Source organism: Notamacropus eugenii, chromosome 6 (genome assembly GCF_028372415.1).
Source record: "Notamacropus eugenii isolate mMacEug1 chromosome 6, mMacEug1.pri_v2, whole genome shotgun sequence".
Lineage (NCBI taxonomy): Eukaryota > Metazoa > Chordata > Mammalia > Diprotodontia > Macropodidae > Notamacropus > Notamacropus eugenii.
Window position 1 is genome coordinate 201,881,583 of NC_092877.1, and position 12,772 is coordinate 201,894,354.

General features: G+C 37.8%; 1 protein-coding gene and 1 pseudogene across 1 annotated transcript in view; both read left to right on the forward strand.

Moving 5' to 3' along the window:
• Nucleotides 1-12,772, forward strand: part of LOC140512596 (vertebrate ancient opsin-like) — a 276,386-nt gene that overhangs the window by 133,555 nt on the left and 130,059 nt on the right. The window lies entirely within an intron of this gene.
• On the forward strand, nt 2,678-3,344 carry LOC140511185 (nucleoside diphosphate kinase, mitochondrial pseudogene; annotated as a pseudogene).

Consider the following 12,772-nt stretch of genomic DNA (forward strand, 5'->3'; position numbering starts at 1 on the left):
TGGGTGATTAATCACTGTTTATTGAGGCATTCAGTTGAAAATGTCTGGTTGGTGATGTGGAAATGAAGCTGAAGAGAGAGACAGGGATGGATACACAGTTATTGTAATAGAGATTGTAATTAATTCTTGGGAACTCATGAAGTCGCCAATTGAGATTAAGTGGAAAGACTAGGACAGAACCCAGAAAATTCAGATAGTGGGCGTGATCTGGATAATGAATGAGCAAAGCAGTTTGAAAAGGAGCCATTAGACAAATAGGAGAACAAGGAGAGAGCAGGGCAGGGTCATGAAAACCCAGAGAAGAGAGAATTTCCAGGGAGAGAAAGTGATCAATAGTGGCAGATACTCCAGAGGTCAAGTAAGAAGAGTGTTGAGAAAATGCCTTTAGATGACCCGAGAAGTCACATCTCAGACTTCTTTCTAAACAGAAAAATTGAAATAGCTTCTTCAGTTAGATTTTTTTCTCCATTTCTAGATAGATTTTTAGCTAAAGTGTGGGATTAATCTGTCAATAAGTCATTCCATGTTTTCATTAAATTGCTTTTGGATTATAGTAGTTGGTGCACATATAATAATAGACTTAAGGCAGAGCTCTACTCAGTAAACATTCTCATTTGATCTCAGGAGTTTGGAGTTCTGCGTAGGTGAAAAAATTACTCTGTTCTTTCAAGTTCTGCTGCCAGCTGCAATAATTGTTACACGTTGTCTCTGCAGTTCACTTCCTTGGGGCAGGGATGGGGGATCTTTGGATAGTTCTGTACAGTAATTCATTTAATATTCTTGTCCTGTTGGTACAGAGGTCCTAACCTTTGCATCACTCAGTAAAATGAACTTAACCTTAAGGTATTAATTGCCTTGAATTCTCTAAGCTAATTTGATGTTCTTCTCCATGGTTTTTTTATGCTGGTGTTCAGTGCTTTTTTCACTGACTTTTGCAGTACAGTAAGAATTATGACTGCGGACACTATGTATTTTAGCAGATTGGGCAAAACTCGTGGGCTAGGGAATGTTTTTCTTTAGCCACTGATTATCAGTTGCCCAAATTGATGCTACCAAGTTTGTAATTTTCAAATGGACAATATGAGGATGATGTAGAAAGACCCCTAGACTTAAATCAGGAGAGAGGTAGTGTGGGGTAATTGAAAGAAGATAGAAATGTTTTGTAAGGGACCTGAGTTTTAAACCTAGCAATGCCATTAACTAGCTGTCTGGTTATGAGCAAGCTAGTTTACTTCTCTGTTGAACAGTTTTCTCATCTGTAAATGAAAGAGCTGGATGAGATCTTTAGAGTCCCTTGCAGCTCTAACAGTCTATAATTCTATGATATTGGCTTATATTTTCATCCGAAATCCAGCTACCAGTTGATCATTGAATAAATCATTAAAATACTGTTACCTTGACTCCTGAATTCCAGGGTGTCCTGGCCTTCTACCTAAGAAAGATATCTCAAAAGGTGTTACATGGATGCAATTTTTGCAGTGACATCATCCACCAATCCTTTTATGATCTCTGTTCCCAGAACTCAGGCAGTTTGCAGCATATTCCAGTGCATAAGACTTACACATAGCACAAGGGGACACACATAAATACACATATAGAAAGCTATCTAGGAACATGAGGTCCTTAGAGCTGCATGGCTCTATAAGGAAGGAATGTCTCCTGGTTCTCTTCATTTTTCTTCTCAGAGTACACATAGCTCTGAAAGCATGGTGCAATGAGCTAGCATAAATACTGTCTCAAAGGTTCTGTAGGTTGCCTCCCAATCTCTTAATCTTCTCTTAATCTTCAAACTTTTTCAGTGACTGTAGTTACTCAGATTACTGTCTTCTTCTATACACTTTATACTCTGACTAACTTGTAAATATACACTATGCTGTCTACATTATTTTCACTGTTCTATGAACCTGGGATATTTCTCCCACTCTGCATCCCTAAAATCCCATCACCTTAATTGAAACTTTGCTGATATCCAATCCCAGTGCTCCCACCAGTAAGGAACTGATCTTACTTTTTGAACTTCAGACAACAAATTGAGTTTTCAGTTCTCTACTGGGCTAGCTAAATGGTGCAGTTCTGAACCTGGAGTGGGGAGGAAATTATTTCAAATCCCATCTCAGATCTTTATTTGCTGTGTGACCCTTAACTGTCTCAGCCTCAATTTCCTCAGTTGTTAAGTGGAGATAATAGGGTTGTTGTAAGGATAAAATGAGATATTAGATGTAATGCTCTGTGCAAATCCTAATGTGTTATAGGCAATATTCACTATTATTATATTATATATTATGTTACATACATATGATATTATTGTTAATGAAATCATTATGAAACAAAATGTAGTTACTTAAGTTTATGTCTTTCCCTACAACTGGATTGTAGGTGATGAGGGTAAAGCTGTGTCTTGTTGAAACTTCTTCCAGCAACTCTTAAAACACTCTGCACACAAAAATGACTTAATAAAGGTTGGTTGTTAGATTTATGAATGCAGGAACTAAAGTGGAGTAGACTGTATCTTTGTATCCATGATAGTTTTCACATGAAGGGAGATCAATTTTGGGTTATGTTATAAAGGGAATTGGTCTCTAGGAATGATTTGGATACAAAATTATCTTCCTTCCAACTCAAAGAGTCCATGTTTCTTCCATAATTCAACAAGAAAAATCAGTCTAGACTTGGGGACCAGGCCAGGCTGAGGATGAGCAGCTCACACCTTTTGCTCAGAGAGAAACATGGGTTTCTTTCCACACTGCCCTGTGGAGCTTCCTGAATCAGGATTGACCATCCAGGGCACTAGCCACACCCTGGCCACGAGTCAGTTGCTCCTGTCCCTCCCCCGTGGAGGAGGGCCAAGCTCTATTCTGCTCTGCTACAACTCTGGGGGACTTATTAGAACCCAGGAAGGGACACTAATTGCAATAAAGCCAGATGGTGTTTAGTGGAGGCTGGTTGGAGATGTCATCAGGCTTTTTGAGAGAAAAGGATTCAAAGTGATTGGCATGAAGTTACTACAGGCCCCAGGGAAAGTCCTTGCTGAGCATTACCATGACCTAAAGAAGAAACTCTTCTATACAAACTTAATCAGTTATATGAGTTCTGGTCCCATGGTCACTATGGTCTGGAAGGGGTACAACATGGTCCGTACCTCTAGAGTCATGGTAGGAAACACTTACTCAGCAGAAGCTGCCCCTGGGACAATTTGGGGAGACTTCAGCATTCACATCAGCAGGAATGTTGTTCATGCCAGTGATTTGGTGGAAGTGGTATAGAGAGAGATCAGCCTGTGGTTTCACAGCAGTAAGCTGGTGGACTGTGATTGTTGCTGTCACAGCAACCTGTACCACGTGTGAGGAGGTTCTCATCTCGCCTCGCATCCACACTAAGTAAGGACCCAGGAGTATCTACCTCTGCCAATGAGAATGCTATGGTCTTCCCTTCCTTCCTATTCAAGCTACCTGTCATCCCCCTATCCTCACTCCCTCTCCTCCACAGAGACCTCTCTGATGCCAATTTAGGTGCCTTTTCACTCCATACTCGAAGCCATTGAAGGACTGAGTCTAATCCTTCCCTCAACCCTAGTGCCAGTCAAGCTTGAGGGTAACTGCTTGTAATCAGAGATAATGATGACTATTAAAGGAGACACATTAAAATTAAAAAAAAGGAAAAATCAGTCTAGATTTCCTTATGCTCTGTGCCTCTTCCTGGGACACCAGGCTTCCTAGGTGTATCATTAAGACAATATTCACAGTACCAAGGGCAACTATGAATATGCCAGTGTAATTCTGAATCACAAAGTATAATAGACTCTCCATATAGAAGGCAGAAGAAAAACACTTATTCAGACACCAAAAAGCCAAATCCCAACAACAGAAAGCCAAATATATCATTGTAACCAAGAAGTCAATACACATTATCATGGCAGGGGAGAAAGCCATTCCCAAGTCTCCCCCCGACCCCATCTTCTGGGGCCTTCCCACAAACAAACACTCATAAGACTAGCTGTACCTACCTGTGTCCTGTTTCCTTTGCCCTAACTGCTCTTACCAACTTCTTCTCAGTTCTGCTGCACCCTTCCTGTTCCATCTATTTAGCAAGTTCCTCCCACCACATATGACTTAGGCTTCCATGTGATTTAAGCAGGTCACATGGGCCTACTTATGAATGGGAAAGATCTTCCCATTTAAATTACCATTACATTTGGCCCCAAGATCTTTTATATTCATTGCATAGGTGGGTGCAGAACTGGTATTGACAGAACTATAACAAGGACAACAGAAAATAAGCATATAAAACAATATCTTAGATAACTTGTGTCAACAGAACTTTACAACAATATAACAGGGATCACACAAAATAAGCACATAAAACAATATGTTAGAGTGGGGCTTAAGCACAAAAACCCCAGCACTCCCTCCTCAAATGAATGGGGCTTAAAATCTTGGGGTAAGGTGGAAGGTCTCTTCTTCTATAGCTACTTCCTGCTGAAATTGGATGTAGGGCTCCAAGAGGTCCCATTCAAGAGGTCAGTTCTTTAGCTAGCATCTGGAACTTTGTCAATGCCAGGTCCAGGGGTGACACATCACAGTCATGGACAGAGGGTGACATCTGGCTTAAGCAATCAAGCATCTACAGGTGGAGGGTACTAAGCCTGCAGGAAACAAATCTAGCAAACAAGTTTAACAGACAAAAAAACAAAAAGTAACAAGGAGACAGTAACCAGAAGCAGGGTAGATATAGGGTCAACCATGTTTCTGGAGCCCATGAATCAGAGCTTCATTCATGGTAGAATATATGAGTTAAGGGTACAATTTGGTATTCTCCTGAACAGACACTTACAGTATCATCTTTCCCATGTGTTATAATTTCCACAGCTTTTGGAACATCATCTGACTTCTGTTTTACTCATACTTTAGCTCCCAATTTTATTCTATCAACAGAACCCAACACTTCAGTTCCTCTGCTAGTTATTTCAGGAGGAGGGTCAGTTTTCAAAAGGGGTGTTGTTTCAAAAGGAATAAAAATCACTTGAACTATTCTATCATTTTTAGGATTCTTCACCTAAATTTTGAGATGTCACAATAGTTTCTCCTTGATAATTAGACTCTATCACTCCAGTCAATATACATATTCCTTGAGCTGCTAATTCTGATTTAGGTAATATCTATCCAAAGTGATTTTTAGGGATTCTCATACAAATTTTAGTAGAGATTTTTTCTTATTTCTTTTCTATCCAATCAAAAGTCCTCTAAACAATGTAAATAATATCTTGCCAAACCAGGTGTGTCTGGATATGGATGCTGGGGCATCTGGCCTGATAGTCCAATACTCAATATTTGGAATCTTATGTGTCTGTTGTTTTCTAATTTTCAGATTTGGGGTCATCTTTCTAGTTAGATGGGTGTTTCCTCCTAATGGTCTATTATTCAAATTACATAAAACAGTGAACAAATTATCTTTTCAATGTTGGGAAGAATTATTAGAACTTAACTTATCTCTTCTTTCAATAATCTATTCATTCTTTCAATTAACCCAGATGTTTTTGGATAATACGGAATATAATATATCCATTCTATGTTATTTAACACAATATCTCTTCATCTCATTACTTGTGAAATATGATCCATTGTCATTTTGAGTCTGCATTGGAGTTCCAAAATATAAACTTATGATATCTAGAGTTTCACAGGTGTTTTTCTGGGTCACATTCTAATAGAGACAAGCCACTAGTATACCTGAATTGATGTCAACACAAGCACATTTAAATCTGCATCGTTTCTCTTGGAGAGGTCTAATATAATTTATTTGCCAAATTTTGTGGGTACTTTTCCACTTACTATCTCTACTTACTACTTGAAGAATAGTTCATTTTTTTTTCCAATTGACACTTGTAACATTCCTCTGCTACTTGTTTTAATAACGAATGAGAGATACTAATACCTCGTCCTTGTGCCCACTGGTGTGTGACCTGGACTCTTAAATGCCCAGTCATTTGATGGAACAATTTTGCTAGTACTGGATCATCAGTTGGTGTCAGAGTAGGGACAATACATTGAGTAGCAATCTTTGGTAGTCGATCTGCATGTGCACTCGTATTCTGTTGTGGTGAAGGTCACATGAGTATTTACATGAAAAATTGACAAATTAATAAGAAAGACATGTCCCATATATTTTTCCATAGTTCTTTGCCCCAGAATTCTTTGTCATGAATTTCTCAATTTTATTTTTCCACATGGGCTAACCCATTAGCTCCTGCCCAAAAATCAATGAATATATGACACTGTCCTTGTTCTGTTTTGATAGCTTGATGCGCTGCCATAAGTTCAGCATATTGACTACTTCCACTCATCCAAGCACTTACCAAAGTTTGCCTAGTACATGAATTATAGATTGCTGCTTTCCAAAATCTTTTGTGGCCCAAATATTTTACTGTCCCGTGAATATCTCTTTTGTAATTTGGTCAATCCATCATGTCCCTCATTCCATTTTACTAAGGACTGTACCAAATGTTGCTTCGGTTTGGGGGAGGAGGATGTATCTTTTCCCTTAATATCTGTGTTTGTTTATAGATTCATATAAAGCAGAAATTCCACTTTTGCCTGTTTTAAATCTATTTTGAATATACCATTTCTATTTAATTATGCTAACCTCTTGCACATATCCAATTCTGTGGGAAGCTAGGGTACTCATTACTCAAGTCATGATCAGGATTCCAGGTTTTAATATTACCTCCTATCCCAAAGTCAGTTGTTCAGTGTCTATAAAGCCCAAAATGCAGCTAAAAACTACTTTTCAAAAGGTGTTTATTGAATTCCAGATGAAGAGAGTTTCCTAGACCAAAATTTCAAGGTTACATTTTGGCTTTGTTGTTCTTGCCATAAACTCCAGTTTGCATATTCATCCTCCACAGTCACTTGTAATTCTACCAGGCCACTTTTCATAGGCCATAAATCTAGGACCAGTTCTGGAGTGACCTTTGCTGCTTCAAAACTTTACTCTGCTCAAGTCCCTAATCAAATTCATATTTTTTCCCAGTAATTTTATATAAAGGTTTCAAAATTTGTCCTAGGTGTGGTATGTGATGTTGCCAATATTCAAACAATTCTATAAACTTTTGGGTCTCTTTCTTATTGGTGGGGTTAGGGAAATCCTGAATGTTTTGTCAGGCTTGCAGGAGAATCTCTCACAGCTCCCTTTTCCATTGTATACCTCAAATTTTATGGTTTGAACTAACCCTTGAATCTTTGCTTTTCATATATGCAATTAAAAGTGTCAAATTCTTCTTCACTTCTTTTACGTTTTTTCCCTGTATCATAATATCATCTATGTAAGTTGTACACCAGGTAGCTCTAATTCATCCAAATGTTCAGCCACAGTCCTATGGCTATACAGATATCCTTGTGGCAAGTGTGTAAAAGTATATTGTCAGTCCTGCCAAGTGAAAGTAAATTGGTCCCATTGTTTCCAATCAATTAGGATAGTAAAGAAAGCATTGACTAAATCAATAATAGCATACCAAGTCCCATCATATTTCTGGATCCTTTCTATTAAGGTATTGGTATCTGGAACAGGAGCATACAAGGGAAGAATCACGTTATTCAATTGTCTGTAATCCATTGTCATCCTCCATAGCATATCTATCTGACTTTCCTACTGGCCAGATAGGATTGTTCCATTAAGTGGTTATAGGGACTAACACTCTTGGCCTAATATATTCCTTTATAGTGTTGATAATTTCATCTTGCCTACCTGGCACATAATACTGCTTTAAAGTATTTACTTCAGAAGGTTCAGGTAAAGTGATTGGGTCCATTTTTATTTTACCCACTAAAAATGTATTAATTTCTATCTTCCTTGCTACAAATTAGTATCTCCTCTCAGGCAAATTTAAAGTCATACCTCTATTTCAATGATGTATTCAGGAATGGGTACCATTACCACTGTATATTCTTTCTTAGGTAATTGTCCAAGTTTCATTGTTAGTTTGACTTGTCTGGCTGATATTTCAGCCCCACCTCATTCTGTGATAGTGATAGGAGTTCCACGTTTAAACTTATCAGGGTTTCCATATATAAGGGAGAAAAAGAAAACATTTATTCAGACGCCAGAAAGCCAAATCCCAATACCAGAAAGCCAAATCTGTCATAGTAACTAAGAAGTCAATACACATTATCACTGCAGGGAGAAAACTATTCCCTGGCTTTCCCCCCTCATACCTCCTGTGCTGGGACCTTCCCACAAACAAACACTCACAAGACTAACTGTTCCTGCCTTTATCCTCTCTCCTTCACCCTAACTGCTCTCAACAACTTCCTCTCAGTTCTTCTCCACTCTTCCTGTTCTATCCATTTAGCAAGCTCCTCCCACCACATATAACTTAGGCTTCCATGTGATTTAAACAGATCACATGGGCCTATTAATGAATGGGAAAGATATTCCTAATTAAATTGCCATTGCAGTAGGCCATAATTCCTTTTTACTACCTTTTAATTGGAAGACTCAAACTTCCTTATGCAATGCCATAGGTAGAAAAGGATCAGTGAAGGGAGGAGCCAAGCTGGCAAGGTAAAGACAGGGATTCTCTTGAGTCCCCAAACCCCTCCAAATACTTTAAAGAATGACTAAACAAATCCAAGGGTGACAGAACTCATAAAATGTGGAGTGCAACAAATTTCAAGTCCAAGACAACTTGGAAGTTTGAGAGAAAAGGTCTGTAGCACCAGGGTGAAAGAGGAGCACTGTCCAGAGCAGGCCACACCACCAAAGACTAGGTCCAAGCAAACTAGGAACAGGCCTTGGGTGACTGAATCAGTGGCAGAAGTGATGGTCTCCAGACCTCTCAACCCACAGACACTAAAGACAACTTAGAAGGTCAGCAGGAAGGGTCTATCACACCTGGGTGACAGTGGAACACAGTCTAGCTCTGTACATACCAGCATTGCCCTGGCCACAGGAGACCAGGAACAGGTCTTGAGAGTGACTGAATCAGCTGCTTCCAGGAACTCTCAACCCATATCTGGTAAGGGGTTGAACAATGGGTCAGAAGGAGATTAAACAGGTCTTTTTGCCAGCACTGAGGCATGACTCTGTTGCTTTGCCCATACTTGGATTGGGGTCACAGTCCTGGGTGACAGTTCCAGGGTAAGAAGGAACACAAACACCAGAGATTGAGAGCACAGTAGAGGGGGGAACTCTCTTCACAGGTGCAGGGCAGAAAAGAGTGCTTGGGGTCACTCACAGAGCAGAGCACAGGCCAGGAGAGTAGGAAACACCTCTCCTTAGGTCATACCAACTTCGAAGAACTGAAAACTTACAGGTCTAGAGAAATATCTCTGAAAATAGCTGCACAAAACCCCTCAAACTTTGTACATGAGCCCTCCACCCTGGAAGCATAGCCCTACTTTAACAAAGAGTTAAAGTTAAGTAATAGATTGGAAAAACAAGCAAACAAAAAAACCCCTCTGTCTATAGAAAGTTGCTATAGTGACAAGGAAAATCAAAACACACACTCAGAAGAAGACAACAGAGATCTTACATCCAAAGATTCCAAGAAAAATCTAAATTGGTCTCAGGTTGTGTAAGAACACCAAAAAGATTTTGAAAATAAAGAAAAAGAAGTAGAGGGAAAATTTGGGAAGAGAAATGAGAGAGATGCAAGAAAATCCTGAAAAATGAGTCAACAGCTTGGTAAAGGAGACATATCAAAAATACTGAAGAAAATAACACCTTAAAAACATACTAAGTCAAATGGTAAACAAGGTACAAAAAGCCAATGAGGAGAAGAATGCCTTAAAAAGCTCACTGAAGAAAACAATTCCTTAAAATTTGGAATGGAAAAAAATGGAAATTAATGACTTTATGAGAAATGAGGAAGGGGGAGAGGATGGAGGGAAATACAGTTAGCAACAGTAAAAAAAAATTGAAGCAAATTTCTCCAATAAAGGCATCATTTCTCAAACATATAGGTAACTGAGTCAAATATCTAAAAATAACAGTCATTTCCCAATTGATAGATGATCAAAAGATATCAGTTTTCAGATGAAGTAATCAAAGCTATCTATAACCATATAAAAATGCTCTAACTTACTATTGATTGAAGAAATAGAAATTAAAACAATTCTGAAGTACTATGTCATATCTTTTAGGTTGGCTGATAGGACAGAAAAAGTAAATGACAATTTTTGGAGGGGTTGTGGGAAAAATGAGACATTAATGCATTGTTGGTGGAGTTGTGAACTGATTCAACCATTCTGTAGAGTGATTTGGAACTATGCTCAAAGGGCTATAAAACCATGCATACTCTTTCACCTAGCAATATCATTAGTAGGTCTGTATCCCAAAAGAGATTTTAAAAAAGGAAAAGACCTATATGTACAAAAATATTTACAACTACTCTTTTCTGGGGGCAAAGAATTATCAAGGGAATCCCCATCAACTGAGGAATGGCTGAACAAGTTGTGGTATGTGACTATGATGGAATACTATTATACTATAAGAAATGATAAGCAGGATACTCTCAGAAAAACCTAGAAAGACTTGCCTGGGTTGATACAAAGTGAAATGTACTATGTACAAAGTAACAGCAATACTGTAAGATGATCAGCTGTGAATAACTTAGCTATTTTTTAGCAATACAATAATCCAAGACACCTCTGAAGGATTTATGATGAAAAATGCTGTCCATCCCCAGGGAAAGAACTGACATACTGATTGTAGCATCCAGAACAGAATATAGATTGAAGCATAGTTTTTGCTCCTTTATTTCTTTCCTTTTCTTTATTTTTCTTGAGATTTTTTTGTCTGTTTCCTTTCACATCATGATTGTTGTGGAAAACCTTTGCATGACTGCATGTGTATAACCTATATGGAACTATTTACCTTCTCAGTGGGGGGAGAAACGAGGAAGGGAGAGAATTTGGAATTCAAAGTTTTAAAAATGAATGTTAAAAATTGTTTTTACAAGCAACTGGAGAAAAACAAAATGTTAAATAAAAAAGGGGAAAAAAAGAAAGTGATCACTGTGCTTTCCAGCTACTCAGTGATCTGATCATTTCCTTGGATGGGTGTCCGTTGCTTGTTATTTCCACATTCCAGGGAAATAATGCATGTGGGTGAAGTTAAAAATAAAAATTAAACAAATGAGCAGAAGCAATAGCTACTGTGTACATTAGGAAAATTAAAGACTATAGAAAGGCTAGCAAGTGTGGGAAATAATGATTCCTGTTTATGACAATGAATTTGGATAATTTGTGAACTAGAACTGAATGGCCAATTAGGTTTTATGCACAGCAAGCCAGGGATTTGGGCTTTCTGATTTGTGGGTTATAGTTCCAACAAAGGAGTTGCCCTTTCTCTGTAAAATGGTGAAATTTGTTAGAAATGCATGTTTTTAATGGATGCAGAGAAGCATAAACTAGTCCACAGAAGTCACAAAAGCCTGGTTGGACTTGTCATGTTTTCTTCATGGAATCTAAGAATGTAAATAATATATTTGTAACACTTTCATTCCCAAATGAATATTGTTCTCTATTTTCTATGAAGAAAATGGACATCTGGATCATTGTAAATTGCAATTTATTACATCAGTATTTTTTTCTTGTTTGGAAAAAGTCCTTACTTTTAAAAATATTGTAAAGTTTTTTTTATCAAAATGTTGGTACAAGATTTGTCTCTTACGTTACTAATAATTATAAAAATTGGTGCATTCTTGGGATAGAAAGAATCTTACCATACCAGCAAACCAGTTAAACACACATCAATTACCCAGAAGGTTGAAATCTTTTTCTTCTATCTTCCTATAAAATACCTTTATAAAATGGTTCTATAGTCTACTTGAATACATCAGTAATGAGGGTGGGGTGTCATTTCTTAAGGTGGCCATCAACCCCAATATTGTAAAGCTTTATTTGCTATCAAGTTCTTCCTTATCTTAAGCCCAAACTTAAATCCTTATAGCTTTTATATAAAATTAGTGGTTTTTCCTGGACTATTTCAATGGTCTCTTAACTTGTCTCTCTTTTCCAGACTCTTCTTTTCAGTCTAACCTTTAACAGTGATAGAAGTGCTTCCCCCAAAGCATTGGTCTGACCATGTGACTTCCCTGTTTCCTCTAGGTTAAAATACAAACTTCTTTGTTTTGCATTTAAAGCTTTTCATAATTTGGGCCCAACCTATCTTTCTAAACTGATTTTGCATTACTCCCTCAGATGCATTTAATTTTCCAACCAAACTGAAGGACTCATTGTTGTCCTCCCCTCTTTTCACTGGCTCTAGAAACTCCTAGCACCAAAACTAATGCCCTTAACAAGGTTCTTCCTCATATCCCAGTTTTTAGTGTTGTCCTCCTGCTTCTCAAAAGTACTCTGTGTGTATTTTGTATTTTCTTACTGGTGTACACATTGTTTCTCCCAATAGAATGCAAGTTCTTTGACAGTAGGAAATGATTTTGTGTTGTCTTCACAACTCCAGCACCTAGGACAGCGATTGGCATATATTAACTATCCCATAAATGGTTGTTGAATTGGATTGGTCAACAAAAACCCAGGTTTTTCTTACATGAATTATTTTCAAAGTAATCTTATGCTGATACAATTTTAATTTAAATTAATATTTTTGCTGTTAGATTTGATTTTGCCTTTAATTATCATTCTAGCCTTTCATTCATCATCAGTGTGATGTACCAGAAAGAGTTGATAACATCTTCATTTCTAATAAATGTTCTGAGTTCATAAAGAGACTATCCTTTATAGCCATATTAGTATATTTAGCTTATTTTGCATCC